This window comes from Mycteria americana, chromosome 16, assembly GCF_035582795.1.
Source record: "Mycteria americana isolate JAX WOST 10 ecotype Jacksonville Zoo and Gardens chromosome 16, USCA_MyAme_1.0, whole genome shotgun sequence".
Taxonomy (NCBI): Eukaryota; Metazoa; Chordata; class Aves; order Ciconiiformes; family Ciconiidae; genus Mycteria; species Mycteria americana.
This window is the reverse complement of record NC_134380.1, coordinates 9,576,575-9,600,755: the sequence shown is the minus strand read 5'-3', so window position 1 is coordinate 9,600,755 and position 24,181 is coordinate 9,576,575. Positions and strand designations below refer to the sequence as shown.

Below are 24,181 nucleotides of genomic sequence, written 5' to 3'. Positions count from 1 at the left end.
AGCCTATTAAAAGAGGTTTTAAAACTGCTTGAAGGCTACCACATCTAGTAATGGGAACAGCTCAAGCTCCTCTCAATTTGGGCAGATGCTGCCAAACAGCCACTAGAAATTCCAGTGTCTCCTGCTGTACCCAGTTGTGTGAATAATATTCCACACTACTGCACATACCTGGTGGTGACACCATGCTATTTCCCCCTCCCCAGAAATCAGAAGGGCCACAGGGAGAAAAATCACTTGCATCGCCAACAAGTTCACACTTCACTTCTTACTGAGAACCAAGAAACTATTAGGGAAGGGCAATCCAGTCCCACCACTGGGGAGCAACCCTACATTCAGCACGCCATCTGACTGGTAAGACTGTTTTTAACAGGAGCAGCTATAATAGCATATTAAAAGGGACCAAAAGAATCACAAATTATACTGGTATAAGAGCTTGAATACAAGCACCATGAAGTCCAGGTTCAGAGAGCCTATTCTGAACCTATTTCAGAAGCATTCTCTCACCTGTCCCTCCTCCTTAACATAAGTAGTTAAATCAGACAAATAACACGAGGTCTCTTCCAGACAAATTGTTATTTGTGCCCCCAAAGCCACTAACCTGATAAATCTGCTGGAGTGAACGAAGATTATTGCTGCTATCAAAGCAGCAACATTAAACTGCCACCCAAAAATCAGTACTAGCACAGCACAGAGTGAGGATGGCATTTGCCCGCCCTGGGACTGCTGCCATAGGTCACTACTTCTGCGTAACAGAAAAGCACAATTGCCTGTCTCCATTTCAGAGACAAACAACTCCAGACCAAGAACTGTTAACATCTCCTACGCTCCCACCACTGAAAGCTTCAGAGGAAGATCTCTACTGTGAACTGCTTTCTTTTGCTGCCAAGCACATATAGGACAGGCCCAACTCTGCTCAGTTAAGTGCATCAGAGGCAGTACCACTTCACCAACTGCATTAGGGCAACGCAGGTCCCACATGAGGGCTACATACGAGATCTGTAGTTACAGAACGGACTGTTGTGACAGCCACATACTAACCGCAAATCATTTTCTCCTGGCTATGTCACCAGCATCCCAGAGCCAGCAAATGCATTCAGAACCACAGTTAGGTATTAAAAACATTCAACAATAAGTAATGGCAATCCAAACACATCACCAGTGCCACAGAAAATGATTACAGAACAAGCCCCTTGCTTGCACTCACCCTTAAAAAGTACTCTCTTCTCCTCTTCCCATTCTAAAGATTTAAAGCCCAGATACTCAGGCGTCTCCAGGTGACAGACCTGAGTGCTGCACGAGGCTCAGCTACGCAGGAAGATACCCCCTTCTTCCCTGACACCCCCATTTCACCACGCATGGCTGCCAAGACACAGCCACATACGGTTTTGCATTTTCCCCCATATAAGAGTATTGCCAGAGCTCTCCAGGACCTGCTTGCTTCCGCAGCGAGTCCAACCTTTCAGCGTACACGACTCTGGAGTGAAAAACCCCTCCTTAGGCAAACACCACAGAAAAAACCCAGCACGGTTTCGCTACACCTGCGTATTTCCTGGATTTCAAAACGCTCTGTGCCATCATGAAAATGCAGATACCGCAGCAGAAAGGTCACAGAGATGCTCTTCCCCCCCCCGACCCGCACCGACCCTGCACACACCAAACCCGCGAGTCTAGGGGAATTCCGTAACCCACGTCCAGTTGCAAATGCCCGTGGGTGCGTTATCCTCAGCGCTGCGCCGGGCGCTGCAACGCGGAGCGGCCCCGCGGATCCCCCTTCTCTCACGCCGCAGTCCCGGGGCTGCGGCGTGGAAACCCCCAACACCGCCGCAAACTTCCTCCTCACCCCGCACGAAGACACCGACTGACTCCCGCCTCCTGCTCCCGGGCTGCCCGTACCTGGCCCGGCGCCGGCAGGACGCAGCCGTCCCCACGCCCCGTCCCCGCCCGCAGAGGGGGCGGGCAGAGGGCGGCGGCGGCGGCGCGTCCCCGCGTCCCCGCTCGGCGGGCAACAGTTGGCGGCGCGCGCGGCCCGCCCCGCCCCGCCGTTGCTAGGCGACGCGGGGGGTCCGGTGGAGGCCGTCGGTACCGGCGTTCCGTGACGTCACAGCGCGGGGGGTCCGGACTTCCCCCCTCGCTGCACGGTGGGCGGACACGGACACAAACGTCGCCGTCCCACGCGGGGGTGAGTCGGGGGCTGGGGTTTGTTGTTTGCGGTTGCCTCCTCCTGTGAGGAACTGTTCTTCTCCGGTTCGTGCGAGTGACATTTCCCCGCCCCTGCTGGTGGGTTTAGTCGTAATTCTTCAGTTTTTGCTCAAAATTACCCGTAGCAACTGGTAAAAGAGGAAGCTGCTTGGCGTTCCTGAGAAATAAAATGTGGCTTAAAACCCGAGTAATTCTATCTATCTATCTGTCTGTCTGTCTATCTATCTATCTATCTACATCTGTATCTGTGCTCAAACCTAGGGCAGCCAGAGACCTGTTCAGAAACGGCGCGGTGGGAAGGAGGAGGTCACTGAGCAGATCCGGGTGAGGGCAGGTAAAGCATGGCCTCCGTCCCGGGCAGGTGCGCCCACCCGCCTCTCCTCCCTGGTGTCTGGGGCAACCAGCCCCTTCCTGGAGGTGGTGAGTCTGCGAGGAACACATCTGACACGCCAATGGAGGAATTTTTACAGACTGATCTCGTGTTTCCGACGCCTCGTAAAGAGAAGGGGCTGCCCTGGCGGACAGGGCCCCCGAGGGCAGGGGCATGTCGCTCCTTGGATGGGGACAGTCTCTGGGGACACCAGGGTTCACTGGGGACAACCTTGCCTGCCTGGTGTGCCCCCATTCCTACAACTGGGTGATGATAAAACACAAGTACAGCCTCCCTGTGATGGTGATGCCAGTCTAAAACACCCTCAGTGTGCTACAAAGCAAAACAGATCCTGTTAGGAAGTGATGTCTGTTTTGTCCTCGATTTTAATCCCTTTAGTTACAAGATAAAGAAAAGCAAAACAAAAAGGCTGAGAACACTCACACTGACTTTGTTATTTTAAATTCACTTCACTTCTTAGAAGTTGTGTAACTTCCTTTTTTGCAACACCTCATAGAATTGTTTACTGTGCTGTCTGGCTAATAAAGGAAAAATTAAAGAAATAAAATTGTTTCTGTGGCTTTGCAGTAGAGGACTCAAAGCCAGAAGGTAGTATTCAAACAAACATTTTCTGCAAGTCCAGGAGCCAAACTCTGCCCTTACCGACTGTTACAGTTTTCACTGCAGTGTTACACACAGAAGGAAACACCATCCTGCAGGATTCAGCCAGCAGACAAGCACGTCCCTCCCAACCGTAATGGCACTGGAAGACTTGGAAAAGGAAAGAATCCCCAGTCGTTATCCTGCCATTGGATCCGGCCATATTCCAAACCCCATTTTTAAAATTAACTTTGGGTATTTCAAAAGAGTTACGCAAAGCTGTTCGTGGCGTGCTTTAGTGACAGTGATCATATACAGAGTTACAGAGATGCTGACTGAAAGATCATTTAAGTACTGTATACTTCTCAAATCTTTTGGACTTTACCGTGTCCAAAGACAGGGCACTTTCCAGAGAGGAGAGAGGCCCAGGTGTTACTTGGAGCAGAGGATAAGGAAATGATAAGAAAACAGACTAAAGCGGACAGTGACAAGCCCACTGGCTCACGCTTCACTCAAACCCATCTACGAGCTTAACGTCGCATGTCCCAGGTATTGCCTGAGCCTGCCTTCATTTTCATCGCAGCCAGCAACTTCTAAGCGTAAAATATTGTTCTTCAAAAAGCAAAAGAAGAGAAAAGAAAAAGAAACTCATTAGCCTCAATTCTTATAAGCAAAGCTTAAAGCAATTCACTGAACTTGACCCGTTAATCAGTTCATTGAAAGAAAATGAAGAGAGCTCCCTCTCTGCTGAACAGAGAAGCATTGGAGGGGTGGGTGATGCCTTAGGTTTAGTGTAATAAAGTGTAAGAGCAACAGATGAAAGTGAAGTGCGCCTTCAGGCAACACACACTGCTGTCCTGACGTGTCCAAGGAGGTCCCTCGGACTCCACAGGGCAGGTCTCAAGGCAGGTCCCCACACACCCATGGGACACAGCAGACCCTGGGCTCCCTGCGGTGGCAGCAGGGCTCTGGAGCCTTCATGTTCGGGAGCTCTCCCAGGAAGCTGAGCAGAAGCTGATAATGAATGGTGTAAAAGGGATCAAAACCACCTCCCAGACCTCCTTCTATTCATTAATCTAAATTAACGGGAAAGCAATTTTTACAAGACAGATCTGGGGAGAGGCAACTTCACTGCTTATTAAATAGGACACTTCTAAAATCTGCTTTTCCTTTCAGTATTCATTTTGAAAGAGATAGTTGTATGTCAAGGGTTCATTGCAGAATAATTAACAATCATAAATAAAATAACTTGCACAGTACATTTTTTAATGGTCCCCTGAAAGATACAAGTAAGAAGTGTTTGTATTGTTACACTGATCAGGCAGTATTACGGCACATTGTGAAATGGTTCCCGATACTTACAGAATGATTAGCCAACACAGCTATACTTTCAACAACTTGTGATGAGCAAAATGTAAAATAAATGTTTAACAGATAAAGCAGCAACAGTAAAAATAATATTATAATAAGTAAATATAATAAGTAATTATACTTATTATAATAAGTAATAATATACTTATAAAAATAAGTATAATAAGTAAAAATAATATTATAATAGAGATGTTATGAACATAAGTACAACTGTTTGGTACACCTGCTGAATGTATCACTCAGTATGCTACCCAGGGCTTTTCCTTTTATTACACGGTAGTAATTGAGAAGGCATAAATATCTCATTGATAGAAGCGTTCCTCAGTAAAGGTCCTAGGAAATGTACAGGTTTTAGACAATCACTTCTTCTTAAGGAATGACTGTATAAAAACTTTATTAAGTAATAACCATAGCTATAATACAGGTCCGTTTCTCACTTCATTAAAACTAAGCCTGATTAAGTGGAGATTGTTATAGGCTGGTTTTGATCTCCATTGAGACAAAAACCTTATTTTTTACATATTTCATGGTAAAGTGATAATTTTCTGTTTAATACGACTTATGATTTGTTTCCTACAAAGGGAAAAGCAGAGAACGCTGTCATGGCTGACGGTGGGCAGATGGCCATCACTGCCTTCTCTTGGAGGAATGAGAACTATATCGGGACAGACCTTCGACTGCTTCATGCCTAAGAGCAGCGAGGGTGAGGAGGCAGGGCTGCACGTCTGCATAAAATGCCCAGGATAGCAGCTTCCGCTTGGTAAGCGGCTTCCGGTTGGCAGCTGCAACTCAAATGAGTCATTGCCACAGAAGGAGACGTTGCACGATACGTTTTTCCCATCTGAGATTGGAGGCCTGTTCTCTTGCCATGATTTCAGGCAGCTGAGGAATCTGTGTAGGTTAGTAATAGCTCAGATGACCACAGACATTGAAATATGCTCCAGGCTTCATTCTTAGTTTGCATGAATAGGATCTGCACACTGAGACCCTCACGAGTGTGGTATTTTCTGACTCCACCAATAGCAGACTTTCTGCTTTTCAAAGGAAAGCTGTACAATGCCAGATGTGCTCCAGTACTCCTCCAGTACCATAAAAACTGGTCCCTGGAAATGGCAGGGCATTCCCTCACACTCCGTTTCCACCTTAATTCATCTTGTTTTTTCCTAAATCCCATCTGCCAAATGCCCACTTGTACATAGTGGTATTTGCAAAGTACGTGTACTCTGAGTCCTGTTCGGGGTTTGAGATTAGGATAGTGACAACTACCATTCTGTTAATGGAGAGTAGACTTTTATCCCCATTACCACAGGAAAGAAGAGAGATGGCTACACTGGCAAAAGGATGCTTGGTACTGCCAGATCCCACAGATGAATAATGCTAAGCATCCTGAGAAAGGTGCTTGCACAAGCATGCCAGAGGAAATTTGGGCAAAATATTCATATTTGGGTGCTTAGAGGAAGATTGCTAAATACATAGCTGAGTGCCTAAATAGCAATCGCTGCTGACTTCCAGCAGCAGCCAGAGTGCTTGCTGAAACCAGGGGCTCCTGGCCAGGAAATGCCAAGCAGGGTATGTTGTTGAAAGGGTTTATGGCAGGGCAACCTGCTGATGTTGTACAAAGCACTGCAATTTCTTCTGGAGCAATTCTGAACAAAGGCAGGCACCTCCTCTGCTGTTCCAGAGGCAGAATCCTTCCTCTGAATCTCACTAACGCATTGCTCACAGGCTAGTCACTCTAATGACAAGAAACTGGAGCTGAAATGTGAAGAACAGAGACTAATTAATAATGAAGATAATGAGATCACCAGAATGTATATACTAAACCCACATCTTAATTATCTCATGAAAACTGGCAACTCCAATCATACTTTAAGGGCCTTTAATCATGCTCTCTCTGATGAATATTGGTGGCTATTTTGCACAGATACTTACGTAAAAATACTGTTTGTGTGGGTTTTCCCCCTACAATAATAGCTGGCCAAGTTACTACTGCATGTAACTGCTCTGCTTCAAAATGAGATATCGCAGACTAGCAATTACAGCTGGTCTGATCTTCATCTCATCTACTCTCATCTGATTTTGGAGTGCCTCCTTTGAAGCAAATGCAATGAGACTGGTGTGAATTACTGCAGTATTATTATGAATCACTTTTATCATGGCAGAACAAACCAAGAATGATCCCTAAATAAGCTAGTCTCTGCAGAAACACAGGGAGCACATAGTCCCTGCCCCAAAGATCTTACAATCAGAATAGGCAAAGACAGACTTTGAGGTAGGGAAAAGGGGACAGAGGGAGTGCAGAATGAACTCTCTCCTGACTACAACTTGTTTCCATGACTTGTTTGAAGGGGAAGTCATGGAGGAGGCTAAGATAGGATGAACACAGGAGAAGTGTGGAGCTCCTGAGCTGAAGACTGTAAGGGGGGAAGAAGCAGGCTGCATTTGCAGCAGACAGAGCCTTTTCAGAGCTTTCTGCAGTTTCCTCCCTGCCTTCCCTATCCCTGCATCCCTGGATGAGGTGAGGAGGTCAGCTCCAAACTACAGCTGCACAGGAACATTGCTCTGGGTGGAGCAGGCTCAGCTCAACCCCTGCTCCTACTCCCAAAAAACAAGACCCCCAAGTGTCTGCAGAGTTTAGCAAGTAAGGAAGCAGCTCTTTAGACTCTACACCATGGGGCAGACCATGGGGGTCTGCTCTCCCTATGATCCCCATTAACATTAATAAGAGTAGAGTACTTGCTTGTACACTATCCTCAGGAATACAGCAGGCAGCCTGGCAGATCAAGCAGCACAGGTCAAGCGAAGGGCTCGCAACAGAAGGTCTCTGCGCAGACAACAGCACTGAAGGCAGGATGGGGCTGGCTGAGGGCCCATTAGCATCAATTCCTTGGGCCTATAATGAAGTTGGACCTAACTCTGTGGCACGCAATTATAGCATAAAGACATTTCAGGGGACTTACCCATTGCTCTCTATAGAGATAAGCTACTTGCAACCTCTTTGCCATCAGTAGGTTACATTTTGGTTGCTTAATGAGGCTGCATTTGGAGACATTTTCTGTGTTCCTCTCCAAAAGCCTGAGGGTCAATAAGTCAAGAACTGCAAATCCAAAGGCCAGATATTGGAACAAGATATGCACGCCCCTCTGAAAAGCAGTTTATTTTTTGCTCATCACTGCAACTGTATCATTAGGTTTTTCATATCAAGTTCTGAAGGTGTCTCATAATAGTAGCTGTCAATCCATGATTAAAGCACCTTTGTCAAAAGCATTACAAAAATATGCCAGGCACAAAATCTATTCTATTTAGCCTTCATCAAAATGCCCAATAATAAAAAAATAAATCAAACAACAGGTTACACAAGCAAATTCAGTGAAAAATACGTAGATTGTCCTTTAGAAACGGGCTGGGAGGACTGTGCAGACCGAGGGCGTGGACACATTCAGTTCGCAGGTAAGAGCACAGAAGATGGCAAGTGTGAGCATCTCTCAACCACCTCAGAGCTTAAACCAAGGTGGAGCCAAGCAGCTCTGTGTTGCACCAAAAAGACAGAAATGCATTTACTCAGCTGTCTCTGCTGTGGCAAATTAACTCAGCTCCTCTGAGGCTGGAGTGACCGTAGGCTTTATTGGCTGGTTTACCTGAGGAAGCAACTGGCCAGGAGCGAGGCAAGCCTGGGGATGTGGATGGAGCGGGGGGTTCTGACAGCCCCTCTGACAGATGTGCAGCTCTGCTGGATTCTGCTTTGCATGGTCTGTAAAAGACAGGCTGCTGGCTGAAGAATGCACCTTTTGGTAATTTCAGCTCTGAGACTGTTTTCATGACATGGTTTTAAGCTTTTAGCCCCTACTCTGTAAAATATAACTTGTTAGCAGAGGAAAGGATAAGAAAAAGAATCAGCTGGCCAGGACAAGAGTAATTCATGCTCACCAGTGGCTAATATTTCTCACATGGCACATGGCTAACAGCAAGGTTGCCGAACAGAGCATCCTAAAGCAATGAAAAGCCGGTACTGAGCCCACGGGTGCAACTTCACTTTGGTCCTGTTGCTTGTTTGCATTAACATATCTCTTTAATCACACAATCACACGCTATTTCCCACCGGTCTGGATTTGTTCAGGACACAGGCTGGATGGGCTCAGTTTATCAGAAACTAGACAATATCTGCTTTAGTCTCCTTGATCAAAGTGTAGCTTCATGTCTTATTTACAGCTACTACTAACAGCCTGCTCTGTAGACAGAACTATTTATTTCCCCCCTAGCTTTTCTGTGGTGTTCATCACTCTGACATCTGAGTGCTTTCCAAAGATTAATTCATCTTCATAAAGCCTCTTCAAAATGAGAGAAGATGGCATTCCCATTTTACAGATCAGGAGCTGTTGCATAGACAGATTGAGGTCAAACATTTCCACTCATGATAGGTCCTAATATGAAATGTCTCAGATCTAAATTTTTTTAGATATCTTCAAATATAATGCCAAAACAAAATCTTCTATTTTGTGTGTTAAAATAGAGCTCTGACTGGCTCCTTATGAAGTCAGGTATTACAAGAACAGGAGAGGAGTAGGAACTGTAAATGCTGGTCACCAGAAATGAGGATGAAAGCTTTCCAACTGCCATTCTCAGGAATACTGAAAACCAATACAGATAACCCATGTGAATATAAAACACATTATGAGCCTTCAATGAAGCAGCAGAATATACCTTGAAAAACTATACACATAGGAATTTTTCTCTGCAGTTTACAACACAGGACCAAATCCTGAGAGCACAGTTTAAGGTAGGAGGAATTGCAGGTTCTCTCCATTTCTTGGGGTCTGGCCCATTAAGCATGGACAAAACCAGAAAGCTTTGTAGTGTAGAAGACCACCCTGGGAAGGAAGGCTTTTGTTTTATTAGTGTGTTAAAAGCATCTGTGGATCAAATGTGCCAGTATCACTTTACAGCATGAAAACGCTGCCCAGGGGACTCTCAAGACTCATCTTTTCAAACGCTGATACCTCTTTGTCAGTTTTAATAAAAGGCAGCTACAAAAACAAAGTGGGCCATGTGGTCTCAATGAAGCAGAGACCGTGGCAATCAATAACAGAAACAATCTGCACTTACTTGCTGGGAGAATTTGCTTTTAGCAGCAACATCTATATAACAAGACATCGCTCAAGACCTCCCTTCAATTTTTCTTGGGACAATGAGCCCACTGTGCCCAAAGCACATCTGTGCTTATGGAGATTTGCAAATCCAGGACAGTGTTTAGACTGATAACATGACCATGCAACATATGATGATGGATCAAAGCTTGCAGGATGTTTGATCCTCCCTCTTCTGTCCTAAACTGGACACTTTTCTGTCTAAAAAGAAAAATTATCTGATAAAAATGTTGATTTTTTAATGCAACATAGGCATTATTTTCTGCTGCACTTCATGGTCTCTTTCACAGAAGGCCACAGAAGTACCCTCCTGGCTCTGCACACGGGTCTGCCTAACACAAGCTCCTGTCTCCAGCCCTGGTTTTTAGCAGATGAATGAGGTAGGTGTACAGTTAGGAAAGACAGTGAAACTTGGGGAGAGGAGGGACATGGAAGCTAAAAGAAAGCCTTTTTCATTTGTTATCCCTGAAAGACACCAAACTGTGCCACAGCAAATGTCTTCTAGTTAAGACTCCTGATATATCCCAGGCCCCCAGACTGTATATGATTTAGATCAGTTAAATTACACTGCACATCAAAGTTTTATTTATTTGGAAAGTTGCAGCTGAGGCCATTAACCTTCTCTGTCTTATCACTCCAGTGCCATCTCCATGTAGCACACACGTAGTAAGTGGGGCTCCTTAAACAGAGCTGGTCATCTAGCCAAATGTCACCAGCGCCACGAGCTGGCTGTCACCAAGGAAAATACCCATCCGGAACAAGGTGGCCTTGACTCAGTCCCCTGGCACTGACAGCTATGGTCTCTGCATGAGGCTAAGAAGGGAGTTGTTTGACAGAGGGATGAGAAGGTTATAAAGTGCAGGAGCTGAACTGTTTGCTGTGTTTGACCATTTTCACAAGATTAAGTTGGTGCGGATCTGTCTGCATCAGGGGCTCAGGGACTCTGCTGTCTTACAGTGATCTGTAACCTCCTGCAGTGCCAGTGCTAAGCACTGCAGTGCCATGCCAGCTGAGCTCCCATCTTCCACTGTCACCTGTGGCTGCATGGTGACAGCACAGCGTGACAGACCCCAACATCCCAGCCCCTTGCAGTCCCTAGGTCACCACCAATACAAGAGAGACATGAACTGGTCCATTTCCTGTGACTCTGCACTTCAGTGACGCTGTGGCACTCAGCTGCTGCATTCCTTATCTTTCACTTTTTGGCAGATTCCTTGGCTCTTTGCTTCACCAAATGAGGAACCAGATGTTTTCAGTTCCTTCTAACTGAGAGACACTGCAACAATTGTGAGCAGAGGAGCTGGCTTGTCAGGTTAAGCATGTTTCAGTAACTAATGTTAATAAAATCATCTTAGTCTAAGTTGCAGCTGCAGCAAATTTGTATATGCCTGGTTCAGGATTATTTTGGGGTTTAGAATCTTGGGTCATACAGAAAGTCAGGAATGGGCTCAACCATTAGTCCTATCCAGAAACAGAATTTTCATTCTTGGATGTGGCTAAAAATTTGCAACCACCAAAATATTAACATATGGATGGAAAAACCCTGCTACTTTCTATAAGTAATGCCTACAAAGCATTTCAGAGGCATGGTTGGATATTACAGAGGGAAGTCCAATCTCAGTGAGAAACATACAGATTTTGAAGTCACCCATGGACAGTCTTATCAGCTGAAACATGAATTGCATTCTAGCCATAAGGATTCAGTATAGACATCAAAACGATCCGATTTCCAACCTGGACCATCCCTAGCACATTCCTTTACCTCTGTGATTTGTGGTTCCTATTCACCACCCATTTGCATTCATATTGAAATCTAGCAAGCCAGGTACTTCCATCAGCTCTGCACCACAGCAGGAATATATAGCAAGTCAATTTTCTGTAGCACCAGAGAATGACAACTCAATACTTTCCATGACATTTCATTTTGGTGGGTTTTAATCTTGTCCCTCAGAGAAAGGAGCTGCTAGCCACTGCTGGTTTGGGGTTTTTTTGCAACTCACAGACACGTAATAAGGAGAGGATCCATGGAAAGAGAGAAATAAACCAACATTCTTACATGGTTAAAGTGGTGCTTTGGAAAACAACCTTCTATACCTCCAGCGAGACAAAAACAGAGAATAAAAGAGAAAAGAGACATGCAGAAAACTTTTTTGTCAAACCTTGCAACCAGAATTATGCCCTCTTCTGCCACACCACCCTTGCCCAGTCATCAGATCCCTTTCTCAGTATTTTATTCTGGTATCAGCCAAGACCCAAATCCAAGGCTCCCCGGGGGCATGGCACTGTACTGCGCTAAGCCAGCTGCATGAAAACCAGGAGCTAAGTCAACAGAGCTCAGTGAACATCAAGAGGGTGAGCAGCAAAGGGGATTTACTTAGAAATGGAGCATCTATGAACAACCAGTTGTTCATAGGGGCTAATGGACTTGCCTTGCTCCCCAGGTATTTTCACTCCAAAGGTACATAAAAAGGCTTAGAAAACTCTGTCTTGATACTACAGCAAACAGCTCTACAAGGGCTATGGCAAACTAACCACCTAATGCAGAGATGAGAAAGCAGCAGGGATTTTTCTTGTACAGTCATTTCATGTTCTGCCCTTTGCTCTGGCCCAGCCAACTAGAGACAGAGCCTGTCGGGACACAAAAAGCCCAAGATCCCAGACCACAAGACATAAAAACATTTCTGTGCACTGATTGCCTCCTCACAATAACCTCATTACCACAGCTGTCAATCAACAGGACAAACCAGTCACTAGCATGGGAACTAGTGATAAGAGATGCTCACCCTCAAATGCATTTGCTGCTTGGAACAACACAAGTGACGGCAGCTTTAATACAGCAAAAGGCTCCTCAAAGCCAGAATGGCAGTCTGTGTCCTGTCTCTTCGCTGCAAGAGACTGGATGGGTCACATGAAGAGATTCTCTTTGGCTCTGTGTCATGCTACCGGGGCTGCGGTGTACAGCCCCTTCAGTTCCATACCGAACTATCACTCGTACGGAGATAATTGTTTAACAACCAGATGCACACACTGTCATTCAGATTTATGTCCCATAACAGTGATGTCCTGTGATCAGCTTGAAAAATCTAAGGGCCTTTTTCCTTATAGATTTCCCAGCATATAAATCTTGTATCCGCTTGCTATCCCCCTTCATAAGTGGCTATCCAAAAACTGAGTATTATTAATCACTCACCTGATATGAGACCTCTCTGTGTTTTATGCAAGTCCTTGATTTACTGATAAAGGGTGGCTATATTCCTAACCATGCTGATATAAGGCTGGATTCATCACTCGTGTCCAGTTCTGATCTCATTACTCCTCAGCCACTATTGAAGACAGTGGCGTAACAGTGAGAATATGGTCCTGATTTATTGACCTGAACAAGTGAGGTGTTTTTAACAAATTTCAGAAAATTCTGTCATCATTTTAAAACCAACTAAAAAATCTTTCCCAAGGCAGAGATGTTCAAAAACCTACCGAATACCCTGAACATTCAGCGCCTGAATCAGAAACTGTAACAGATGGACTCAGAGGGCTTTTTTAATATTGGCTATTAATAAGTGCAAATGTTCACAATGACAAATGCAATATATTTTTAGTCTGTACTGGGATATTAGCCTGGTCTTCATCAGCACTTTGTCAAACTTCCCGCTTTGACACAAAACCACTATATGCTAGCTGTGAGGCTAGTGTTTGTCTAAATATGCAGACACACAATCACAAGCTCCTCCCAGCCTCATGTTCCTGTTTCGGAGTAAGGTCTGTAAACATTCTCGCTGGTCTGACTACCTGCAAGGTGTGTCTGTCCATCCACCTTGCTTTATTTCTCCCCCAGCACCCAAGAATATTCTTATAACTGGAATTGTTCAATGATTGCAGCTTAGTTAACCTGGAATTACTCTGGTGTAAATCAACTCAGAATCAGGCTTTGCTATTGAAATGAATGGATTAACTCATGATATAATTAAGTAGGAAGACCTGGCTCTGTACTATAAACATCACAAATGCAAATGTCTTTATTAGAGTCAAGTATTTCATTGTTATTTTTCAGAGAGTAAAAACCGGGCAGCAGTGAGGGGGGAAGATGTGACTGCATGCAATCCAGCTTCAGCAGCACCGATCAGCACATGCACGGGGTCCCAGTCGCCTTCTGTCTCTGCCATGTCTTTACGTCCCAGCTCAATATCTGTCGCACAGCTACACCAACAGCTCCAAAAGCCCAACACGGTGAAACGACCTTGCCATGCTGTGAACCTTGGCTATAAGCAATGCAAATATTTTGAATCTGATTCTTGTGGCCATTTCCCTAGGTTACACATGCAATCTTAATGGTTCCCAAAAGAACACTGTGGAAAACATAAACTGTGATAACAGTTTGACAAATGCCAGCTGACGTAAAATGGACCTATTGTTTGTGTTTAACTGGAAGCAGTCAGGATTTCATGTCTGTAGTTTGTGGTTTCTTCTGGGATCGTTGCAATAGTTTCTACATATCACAAGTTTATTCCAATAGGAGCTCATTTTTAGACGGAGAGCACCAGAAAGGACATGGGAAAACCTGGGGTTATTGCACAGGGAGCCTGCACAGGTGGCTCTGCGCTGCTCACGTGCAATGCTGCTGTTTTGTGAACAAACAGCTGCACTGATCTCCCCAGACTGCTGCAGGAAGAGCTTTGCTCAGTAACTGGCCCTTTGGAGGTGCTGTCTGGAGCTGCAGGGCAAACACAGGAGAATGAGGGAGGGTGTTCTAGAGCAACACGGCTTGGATACTATCAGTGTAATTTCATAAAACTTGCATTGAAAAGAGTGGCTGCTGCCATTTCACTACAGAGAAATCTGACATAGAGAGGCCGTGGCTTTTAAAGGTGTTCAGACACTTACTTCCCCCCCTTTAATTGCTTCTGGTCCATACTTGTGTGACAAAATCTCAAAGAAACACTTAAAGGCTTTGCTAAACAGCAGGAATCCAGCCTAGGTAGTCTCCAGCCCTAAAACTACTTCCAAGTGACTTCTCCAAGCTCAAACAAGAAAACCATGACAAAGTTAGGACTTGGATGCTCATCTCCCCATTCTTGCAATGGCACCCCCAGGGCTCTGATGAAGTACCTTGCTAGGATGGATGCTGCACAGGACTAGAATTATCCTCATCCAGGAAATATTTTCCTCACACATTTGGCTTCACTCCTTCCCTCCTCCCTGAGCAAGAGCTATGGGGAGAGAGTATTTCACATGATTAATTTTCTGCTATGGCAGAGAGCATGCGTTTCCTTCTACATCTGTGTTTTTGTTCATGGGTGCTCAGACAGATGACTAAGCTGTGGGCAGCGATCTGGAGTGACAGCAGTGCTCTGGCTCCCGAGCCCACAGCACAGCAGTTATTTGTGAGGGTGGCTGACTGGACCAATTGTCTTTCCTTCCCAAGTGATATTAGCATTTTGTCATTAAATCATAGGTAACATAAAAACTGAAAGTATCCCCAAGGCCTGAATAAAGTACATCACAAAGCTTCTCAGCTGAAACAAATTTTTCATCTGCTGCTCCTGGGAAAAGCAATGATTTTTTGACATCCAATTATGCTAAAGCAAGCTGGCCACCAGATACAGGCAGCCCACAATAAACCAGTGAGCACCAGCACTTCTGCCAAAGCCTGGTCTAAAATCTACTGACATCAGCAGCAAACCTTCTTTTCATTAAAGACATATTTTGCATCAGCCCTCAGAATCCTCATTCTGTTATCTTTGCTCATGTTGAGTCCCAACTATGCTTCATGAACATCTCCATTTGTTTGAACTGGTTTCACTGTTAGGTGCTGTTGCTGCCCTGCCTGGGGACAGTGCTGACCATGCGAGTGATGGCTCTGCCAGGCAGGCTGAAAGTCTCTCCAAGGCTGGGAGACAGAGTTGGAAACTTCTGGTACCCTCCTTCCACCAAGCTTAAAGGGAAATGGAAAGCGTGTCCTACCTGACCACTTTGCTCCTACAACTCTCTAAATGCTGCTAGCCCCTCCTTGCCAGGAATAATTTTTATGTTTCAGGCTCACAGAGAATAAATGGTCTTTCTGCGTTTTGGCATTTTCATGCACTTGTGAATAGCAACAGATACGGAGTAAATGCTTCAGAAACATGGCCAAGTGGCAGCTCTGCCAGAAGAGTTTGCACTTCTTATGTGTCCTGCAGACACAACTGCTCTGCCTGGAAACAACATGGAAACTGCAAGCCTGGTGTAAGACCTCATGCAAGTCTCAGGGGAAAAGTGCCATTCACTCCAGAGGGACTGCCTTCCCTCTCTTCCACCCTCTTTGGAGAGCTGGCTCTGAGGACGCTCAGACCAGCCTCTTCCACACCTTTTCACTTCTCCCATGTTTTACTTGCTTCTATTTTACAATTGGGTGACCAAAGCTTATGAGAAACAAGTTCAAAGGCTTTCTCAAATAGCAGTATAACAGTAGGTGGTCCCCCCTATGGCAATCACACATCTTGCAATTAGACAAAAGAAAAATGAAGGAAATAATTGCAGTGTCCATATAGGGCCCCTGCTGTCAATTATCCCTGATGTGGGGTGTCTGCTCTCTGTTTCCTTCCTGGTGGCTCAGCCCCAGGCAGGCAAAGGCAGCACTGACAGCCCAAGGACGGATCAGCATCATCAGTCACTCCTATCTGATGTCCAGTATGACTGAAGACTGGCTTCAGCTGACTGAACGCAGACATGTAATGCCACTCTAAAGCCCTAAGATATTCAAGGCATTCACACAGATGTGGCACAGCCCTTCCAGGAGACCATGCCCACCCAGCAGCACCAGTGACTACTGGCACAGGCACCCAGGAGACAGAGACTACAGGTGAGAAGAGACGCAGCCTCCACGGGTGCCGCAGCACAGGGCCCCTCTTGGCACCTGGCTCCACAGCCCCGTGTCAATGTGAACACCAATTCACTACCCGGCTGCAGTTTGCTGGGCTAGTTAGGATGCCTGTGCAGCTGGAGCTAAAGGCATCCCAGTCAGAGCTGTCACCCTTTTTAATAACCTGAGCATGCTCTGAGCTGTGTGATCCATTCTCCCCTCAGTCCCTTCTGGAAAGTGCAATTTAAGTGCAACAGCAACAACTGAGTTTCTCCACCTGAAACCCAGAGGAATGCACAAAAACCCAGGGGACTCTCCTTTGAGGCTGCAGACACTGCCATCACCTGGGAACTCTCCCCATGGCTATCCAGGCTCCTCTTAAGACAGTTATTGGATTACAGCTTCGGGCTCAGTGCTTTATGCTTTAGGCTCTGCCAGACCTGTTTAATCAGCTGGTAATGTGACACTTCCTTCTATAAAGACCTGAGATCTACTTCCCTGGCAGCATGCCTCTTCCTCCAGGAGGTCAGCCTGGATCCCTGATTTCTGATGTGCTGCTGGCAGCAGGGAGATGAAGCAATAAAAGAAAGAAAAGCAAAAAAAAAAGATCAGGATGGTTGTTATTTCCACGTAAACCTGACCGGATGTCCTGCTTGAAAAGGATATCTCAATGAGCTCCTGCAGGCTGACCCATTTCAACCCCAGACAGCAGGAGATGCTGAGCTCAAATCTTGTGTTCCTCCAAATTCCCACTGGGAATTTGCTTGAGATGATTAAGGAATAAGAAGTGAATCTCTAAAAAATCAGAGATGGCACAACAAACCTTGGATACAAATTTGAGCAAAAATGCACCACAAAAGAGATGTTATCTACTAGTCCAGGAAGTTTACTGAATAACCTACCTTGTGAGATTTCTTGAGACAGGACTGGTGCTCAGATCTGGGACATCCTAACTGCACTGAAAAACTGCCCCTCGATTCTTATCTCCCTTACATGTAGCTTTCTTGTCTCCCTCATTCATTTCTCATCTTCCACATCTTTCCATTCTTTTGCTAAGCCACATTTAGCAAGCAATGTAGAAAAATGTCACAGGAAAAAAGTCAGCCAAGGTGGTCCCTCGATAGCCGTATGTGATCTTCACTTTGAAAAGTGTTACAAAACATCCCAGGTGAAATATTTACTAAGGCTAAGAACTTAGATACCACCATCTCACCTGGATGCACTGGTACCTTGCTTGGTGAAAAAGCTGAAAGTGCCTCCCACCCCTCTTTTATACAGCAGACCCCAGGATGAAAATTTCTGGACAGTATCTTATGCAGCATGTGACCAGGCAAAGCCAGACTTGTTATTTCCAGCATGCAAACTCCGTTGCCACTGATTGCTATGAAAAAGCAGCTTTAGTTGGGCATGAATGAAAGGCAATGACTAAAACATGGTATGGAATTGATTTAATAAAGTTCAATGATTGAAACAGGAAAGATTTCCCTTAACAATTTGTTGCAGGCCAGATTCAGCCACTGTGACCAGCTCTGCTGTCAGTCTTACTGAAATTTGTGCAGTGAGTGGGGGCAACAGCCTTTGCTCTCAATTAACTCTGAAGAAAAGTTGAAAACTTTTTAATCATTCTGAATTATCAGCCCTTCTTTCATCTGATTTTTTAAAAGGTCTGCATATTTATACAGCTATTAAGAATATTCAGAGGTACCATAATTCACAAACGTAATTTGGGACCACGTATTAAACTGCATGTTTCAAAGCTAGGATTAGAGAACAGGAGACAATTAGTATTTTGTTCCGAGGGAAGCAGGTAGGAATCTCCTACAAATACCCACTGCAAGGTCTGCATCTAGTCCCAGCCCATCCTGTCACAGACTTCTGGCTGCAGATTGAATTGGATGTATCTGGTGTTTCCTAGCTTTTGGTTACAGCTACAAAAAATCCAGTTCTGCCATTCTTGCTTACACTGACCAGCACCTCCTTTGGAATTACTCCTTATGGCTTAACTGAACTTGTTTGCAGGGAAAAATAACACCTCATGGTAGCTAAATGAGACTTTTGAGTTGGAATACAGTAAAATTTGGGGCCAACCAGACCTTGGATTGGGTCTGTTTCACATGATCTAAAGGCCATATTCCCAGGTCTCGACACATGCCGCTGACCCCTCACTTGGTTGGTCTCACCCTGAAAGCAGCGATGTATGTATCGTTTACCCAGATGTGGTTCCCAATGGCTTGTGCAAGCAAGAGGCAATGCTTGGGCTCCAGGGAGGAACAGCAGCTGAAGCTGCAGAAGGCTTCATGTGAGAATCTTCTCCTCATGAAAATATCCCTCTTAATAAAACAGTAGGGAATGCAGAAAAGCAGATTTATCTCAGAGTAAAATGTTTCGTTGGGAGCTCCCTGAGGAGTCAGTAGCAGCTTGTTATGGAGCTAACATGTCTTTTACTGCTGCAGCCATGTGAATAAGAAATATTTCAGTGTTAGGAGCAGTTAAGAGAGGCACAAAGCAGGAAAGCTGGGCAAGCAGAACAAGTGGCTTTGAGTAACAAAACCTGCAGCTACTGGAAAACCTCCTGAAAGGTTTTGAGTTTGAAACAATCCATGACCTAATTAGGTGGCACTGTTATTGGAGAATAGAGGAAGGAACAGAAAGAAAGGAGGGGGAAGATAAAGGCGGGAGAGACAGAGAGGCCTAAATACTCAGCAGACCAGTCCAAGCTAGAGCTGACCAAGGCTGACGCTTTATTTAACACGCATGAGCACGCTCCGTGAGGGACGAGGGAGGCGCAGATGAAAGGGGACTTGCTCTGTGCTCATGGACAGTCTCCTTGTGGAGTATGTTTTACACACTGAGATGAATGAGGGAAATGGACAGGAAACATTGCATTTTGTGGGGATCTGGAATGAACAAGTAATATCCACGCTGGTTTCTGTTACTAAAATACCGTATTTTTCTCTAAGGGAAAAAAATGGGTTAGAAATCCCTAAGCAGCCTTGTAGGAAACAAGTATTACAGTGAATTGGGCCAAGACATGATAAGGATGTAATCTATTCTGCATCTATCCCAGAACAATTCCCCATCAGTCACCGCAGAAGCACAGTTCAGAGGCAACTGGCACCTCTGAGCCAGGAAGAGCATGGTTCACGTGCACAGGTTACTTGGGTGACACATAGCAGTTCTCTGCAGGAACAGGCCCAGCAACTCAAAAACAAGAAATACTATACTCGAGGTCATCACAAGAGGCTGCAAGGGAGTAATCAGGAATATCCACATGGATACTGCCATGGAATGCACAGACACTGAGTCTCTCCAAGGCAGGAGGCCCTGGAAAGCCCAAACAATCTAATCAATAACACACTGCACACAAGGAGTTCCCCATATGCCACCTGAGCCACCCTGTGGCCAAGGGAGCAAAGGGACACACCTCTTACTTGCCATGGCTGTTACATTCTTTCTTAATGACAGGCCAGACTCTTAACTAGGATGTACCATCCCAGCACTGACTTCAGTGAGCTCTGCTGATTTAAATGGCAAGATGCTGGTCTGATATCTCCCAATGATACTGGAAGTGGAGAAGAGCCGGGCCAGCCAAATCCTTGTCACTTTTCAGCCAGAGAGGTTACAGACTGAGCCACAGCTGGCTTCCTGCAGACACCCTGCTGTGAGCAGTTCTGGACAGCAGGAGAGCTGATGAGGTGCAGCAGTCTCATCTGGCCGCCATTCAAGTATGACAGCCCTACTTGAACTACGCTTTCATTTGAACAAGGAACCGAAGCTACAAGGATCTGGCCTGACCATCAGCTGTTACCACAGATGTGTGAAGCCTTTGAACTAAGTTTCTTTAAACTCACAGTCCTCCCCACAAAAAGCATTTGTACGATTGCCCGATCAAAGAGCATCGATAAATCGAGTCCTGACTTCTCTTTCTCCCACTGCAGCGTTCACTATTCCCCGAGGAGCAGGTCTGAATTCTTCACTCACTGTACTCTGTGACTAATCTCCTTCATTCCCACAAAAGGAGCTGCTGAGAAGTGCTGCCGTATCAGGATGGGTGGCACAGCGCGGTCCCTGCCCCTCGCTGAATGACAAGCAGATACACTCATCTCGGCAAGCAGCTGCACTGAGTCATCGCCCTGCACAGAAGCCGCATGGGCTCTCTGCATTGCTGCAAGCTGCCTTCCTGAGGATACAGTTTTAGGCAACTGAGCTGTGAAAGAACTGTAGATGAGAGAGCCATGCCACTTCCCTGGCCTTTCCCTAGGCGACCACAGCTAGCCCCCGCAGGGAGCACGGCCAGCCCAGCCCTCTGCTGTGCCTGTGAGTCCCTCGGCTCTATGCTAACATGTACTTCATACGAATATGCTTCTTCACAGGATGTGCCACCGTCTGTGCATGTCTCTGCCCTGAAACATTTAAACCAGGAGTGCGGACATACCTGCAGTGACTGCTGTTTGCATCAAAGGCACGAGAAGAGGTTGCCATGAGCACCGAAACAGCCAGTCATGCCCACCCACCCCACATCCAACCCACGCAGGCATGACACATGCCAGGGAGAGAAGGCTGTGTGTGGGCCTGCTTTAACAGTGGCAGCTATGGTGCACAGGGAGATTAGCTCTTTCCCTGAGGTCGTGCTGAAAGGCTGTGACAGAGGCTAGAGATGAATTCAGACACCCCTATCCTAAACCAGTCATACAACTACAACCGTGCCCTCTCCTCTGGTTTGGGATACCTCTGCAGGGCCTGTATTTCCACAATCACTTTTTACTCCATTAAAAGCAAACACAAACACTTCAGAAAGCGGAAAAGCTCAGAGGGTACAAGAGCTCACTGCACATTCTAGTTCTGCGTAAGAAAACAGACATCTTAGAAAATACAGTCCAGCCCAGCTGAAGTTCTTATCTTCAAAACGACACTGCTTTATCACGATATCTTGTCTTTGGTGCATAAGGAGGGGAAACGGCTTGCGGCCCGCCGCACCACCAGGCTACCCTGTTGCATCAGCAGTGCAGGAAGAGATCTGCAGAGCCCACAAAAGGCATGCAGGACTCCGAGGAGGCTGTCCCGGCTCCCTTCTCACGCAGACAGCTTTGCTGTAGGTAGCACTGCACACACAATGCAACTAGCTCACTCCTCAAAAGAAAAAGCTGACAAAGGGGGAAGGCTCAGGCTCTGCTTTCCCATTCTGTAAGGTTTTCTAAGACTCATCTCCTTCAAGCTCATACCATTCGGTTAATGGCTAGTTAGAGCAGTTTCACACTAATTGAAAGCAGACTTCTGTATATTTTAACTGTGGCTTTTAGCCTGATTTACATCCCTGATCTACAGCACACTTAACAAAAGATGCCTTCTGGGGGAAGAAAATTTATCATTCCTTAATTTAAAGTTATACTTACTAAGAATGGCTGTGGTAGCCTCTACAGAGAACTGCAGGGTCTCTAAGCCCGTCTTGGTAGCAGCTACGTTTTCTCTCTTGCCTTCGCACAAGTGGGATGTGAAGCCAGACCTGGGACACTCTCTGTGTCTGTGCTGATGAGGGCTCTCAACTGTGTATCGTTGCCAAGACACGCGGGGCAGACTCCAAAGCCTCCAGATCTCGCTCTGGCTAAGGCATTCCTAATCAAATGCTCCTTTCAACAGGAGCTTCCAGCACGGCCACAGGCATCACACAGAGCTGTGAACAGCATCATTTTCTTTGATTCAGGTAAAGCTAAACTTCCGTGCAGTGCTTTCACCAGTTTGAAATACTGCTTATTAACAAAACATTTTCTATCTGGAATTGTAACAAGCTCTCTATGTTAGTCTTACTTTTGAAACAAATAAATCTTCTGTCTCACCCTCCTGCTTTGAGCTGCTCAGAGGACATCACAGAAACGATGGCAGGATTGAAGTCTGCCTTCAGGTTTGATGCTGAAGTCTGGAGTGGAATCAGTTATTTCTGAACAACTATAAGAGTCTGCTGTGCCAAAATGTTATGACCTGCAGTTGCAAGACTCTTGACATCTGGAAACACAGGGAATTCATCAAATCAGCTGCTGCAGTAACACACGTGAATAAACTTTTGCATTATGGCAACAGATCCTAGACAGTCAGGTCTCATGATGCCAGGTGCCAGTACAAACGCACAAGGTCTATCCCAAAGGTCTCACAGTCCAAAATACAAGACATATGAAGCTGCAGAGAGCAAGAAACGGCCAGATGAAAACAAAGTCTGAAGTGCAGCAGAAGCCAAACTGCCTATCTGAAAAAATACCACCTCTCTGCTACCTCTCAAACCAGTACAACAGGTGTCATTTTGGGCTCCTACTCTTTTGAATTTGTTGACCCTTTCATACCGAGTTAATTGCATTAATAGCTATTCCATATCGTAGTGGTGTTAACATGGAAAAGGTTCACAGAGCTTATGGAAGCCTGTGCAAAACCAGACGAGACAAATAGGCATTAAGAATCCCATTTTCCATTGCTCCTATCTTACAGCCGATCCTGAATGCACTCCAGCTTCCTCGTTTAACATTAATCTTTGTTTCTACAGGTAAGTTGATTACAATAAAAATGCTGATGTTATGGAAGTCAGATCAAAGCATTTCAAAATTATCAGTATGACTGATCTGACAGATTATGTTTATATTTTGGGTTTTTTTTTCTATGGATCACAAACAGTTCTGATGACTTCTTGAGTTAGGATAGGCAACATTTTTCAGTATCTTTCAATCTTTAACGGTATAGAAAAAATATTTCCTGCCCTTTCCTATTAGTTAATTGTAAACTAGATGAACTTCTAACATTCAGATTTCTGCAACAATGGAAATTTATGGGCCCTTAATTTTGCTGATGAGAGTTGCTCAAAGTGGGAAGGGTCAAACATTTAATAGATTAGAGTTTTCAGGGAGGCTATACTTTAATCCTCTTCTTTCCTCCTACAGTTACCATTATGTGTGTGTAAGTAATTTAAAATGAACTACTCGTACAAGACCACGTGTTGTGTGGCTAAAGTAAACCAGTTAAATGTATCTTCACAGTAGGGCCTCAGTTCCTGATTTCAAATAACAAGGTTGTAAAGGAGGGTGGGAAGCAAAAGGAGGCAATAAGGTCAAGGAAGTACTGAGGGAAGATAACTCTGGTTTTGCATATGGGTTTTCACACTTCTTTATATTCGCAGAGACATATTTTGGAAGGAAAAGAATAAACTGCTCCTCTGCCCACTCCTGGCACTGCATTTGCATTGAGTCCTGAGGTGTGCAGCCTTCAACTAGCGTCATCATTCAGCCCAAAAGAGATTAAGCGTGAATAGCTCTGCAAAAAAGATGGTCATCTGTTAATAACACTAGTTATGGACACCCCAGGGAGTGAGACACCTGAGACAGTCCATGTTCTTTACACACAGATGCTGAAGGCACATCACGCTCAAGCAGCCGAGGCTCGGCTTCTAGGTCAAATCACTGCATGGTTGGGCCTGATGTAGCCCCCTCTCCATAAAATTTAGGAATGTAGTAAGCCTGTATAGCGTCTTAATTCAGTGGCTTTCCATTTCAAGCTTGCCTGGAGATGTCCCAACATAAATAAATTTTATTCCTTATTTGAAAGCCCCACTGCAGGACTGCAGTTTCAGGCTGAGCGGGACATGGGTCTGCTCGGCTCTGCAGCAAGGCCAGCATCAGAGCATAC

The 24,181-nt window shown here is 45.4% G+C and overlaps 1 protein-coding gene across 3 annotated transcripts in view; it reads right to left on the bottom strand.

Annotated features, from left to right (window-relative positions):
- The window catches only part of RAB11FIP4 (RAB11 family interacting protein 4), a 130,374-nt gene that overhangs the window by 25,167 nt on the left and 81,026 nt on the right, over positions 1–24,181 (bottom strand). Inside the window, exon 1 of one of the 3 annotated variants that reach the window (XM_075518693.1) lies at positions 1,841–1,915. The exons of the other annotated variants lie outside the window; for them this stretch is intronic. The gene's annotated coding sequence lies outside the window, so the exon portion shown is untranslated. Of the gene's footprint in view, positions 1–1,840; positions 1,916–24,181 lie in introns of those variants that run through there. 3 annotated transcript variants of the gene reach the window in all.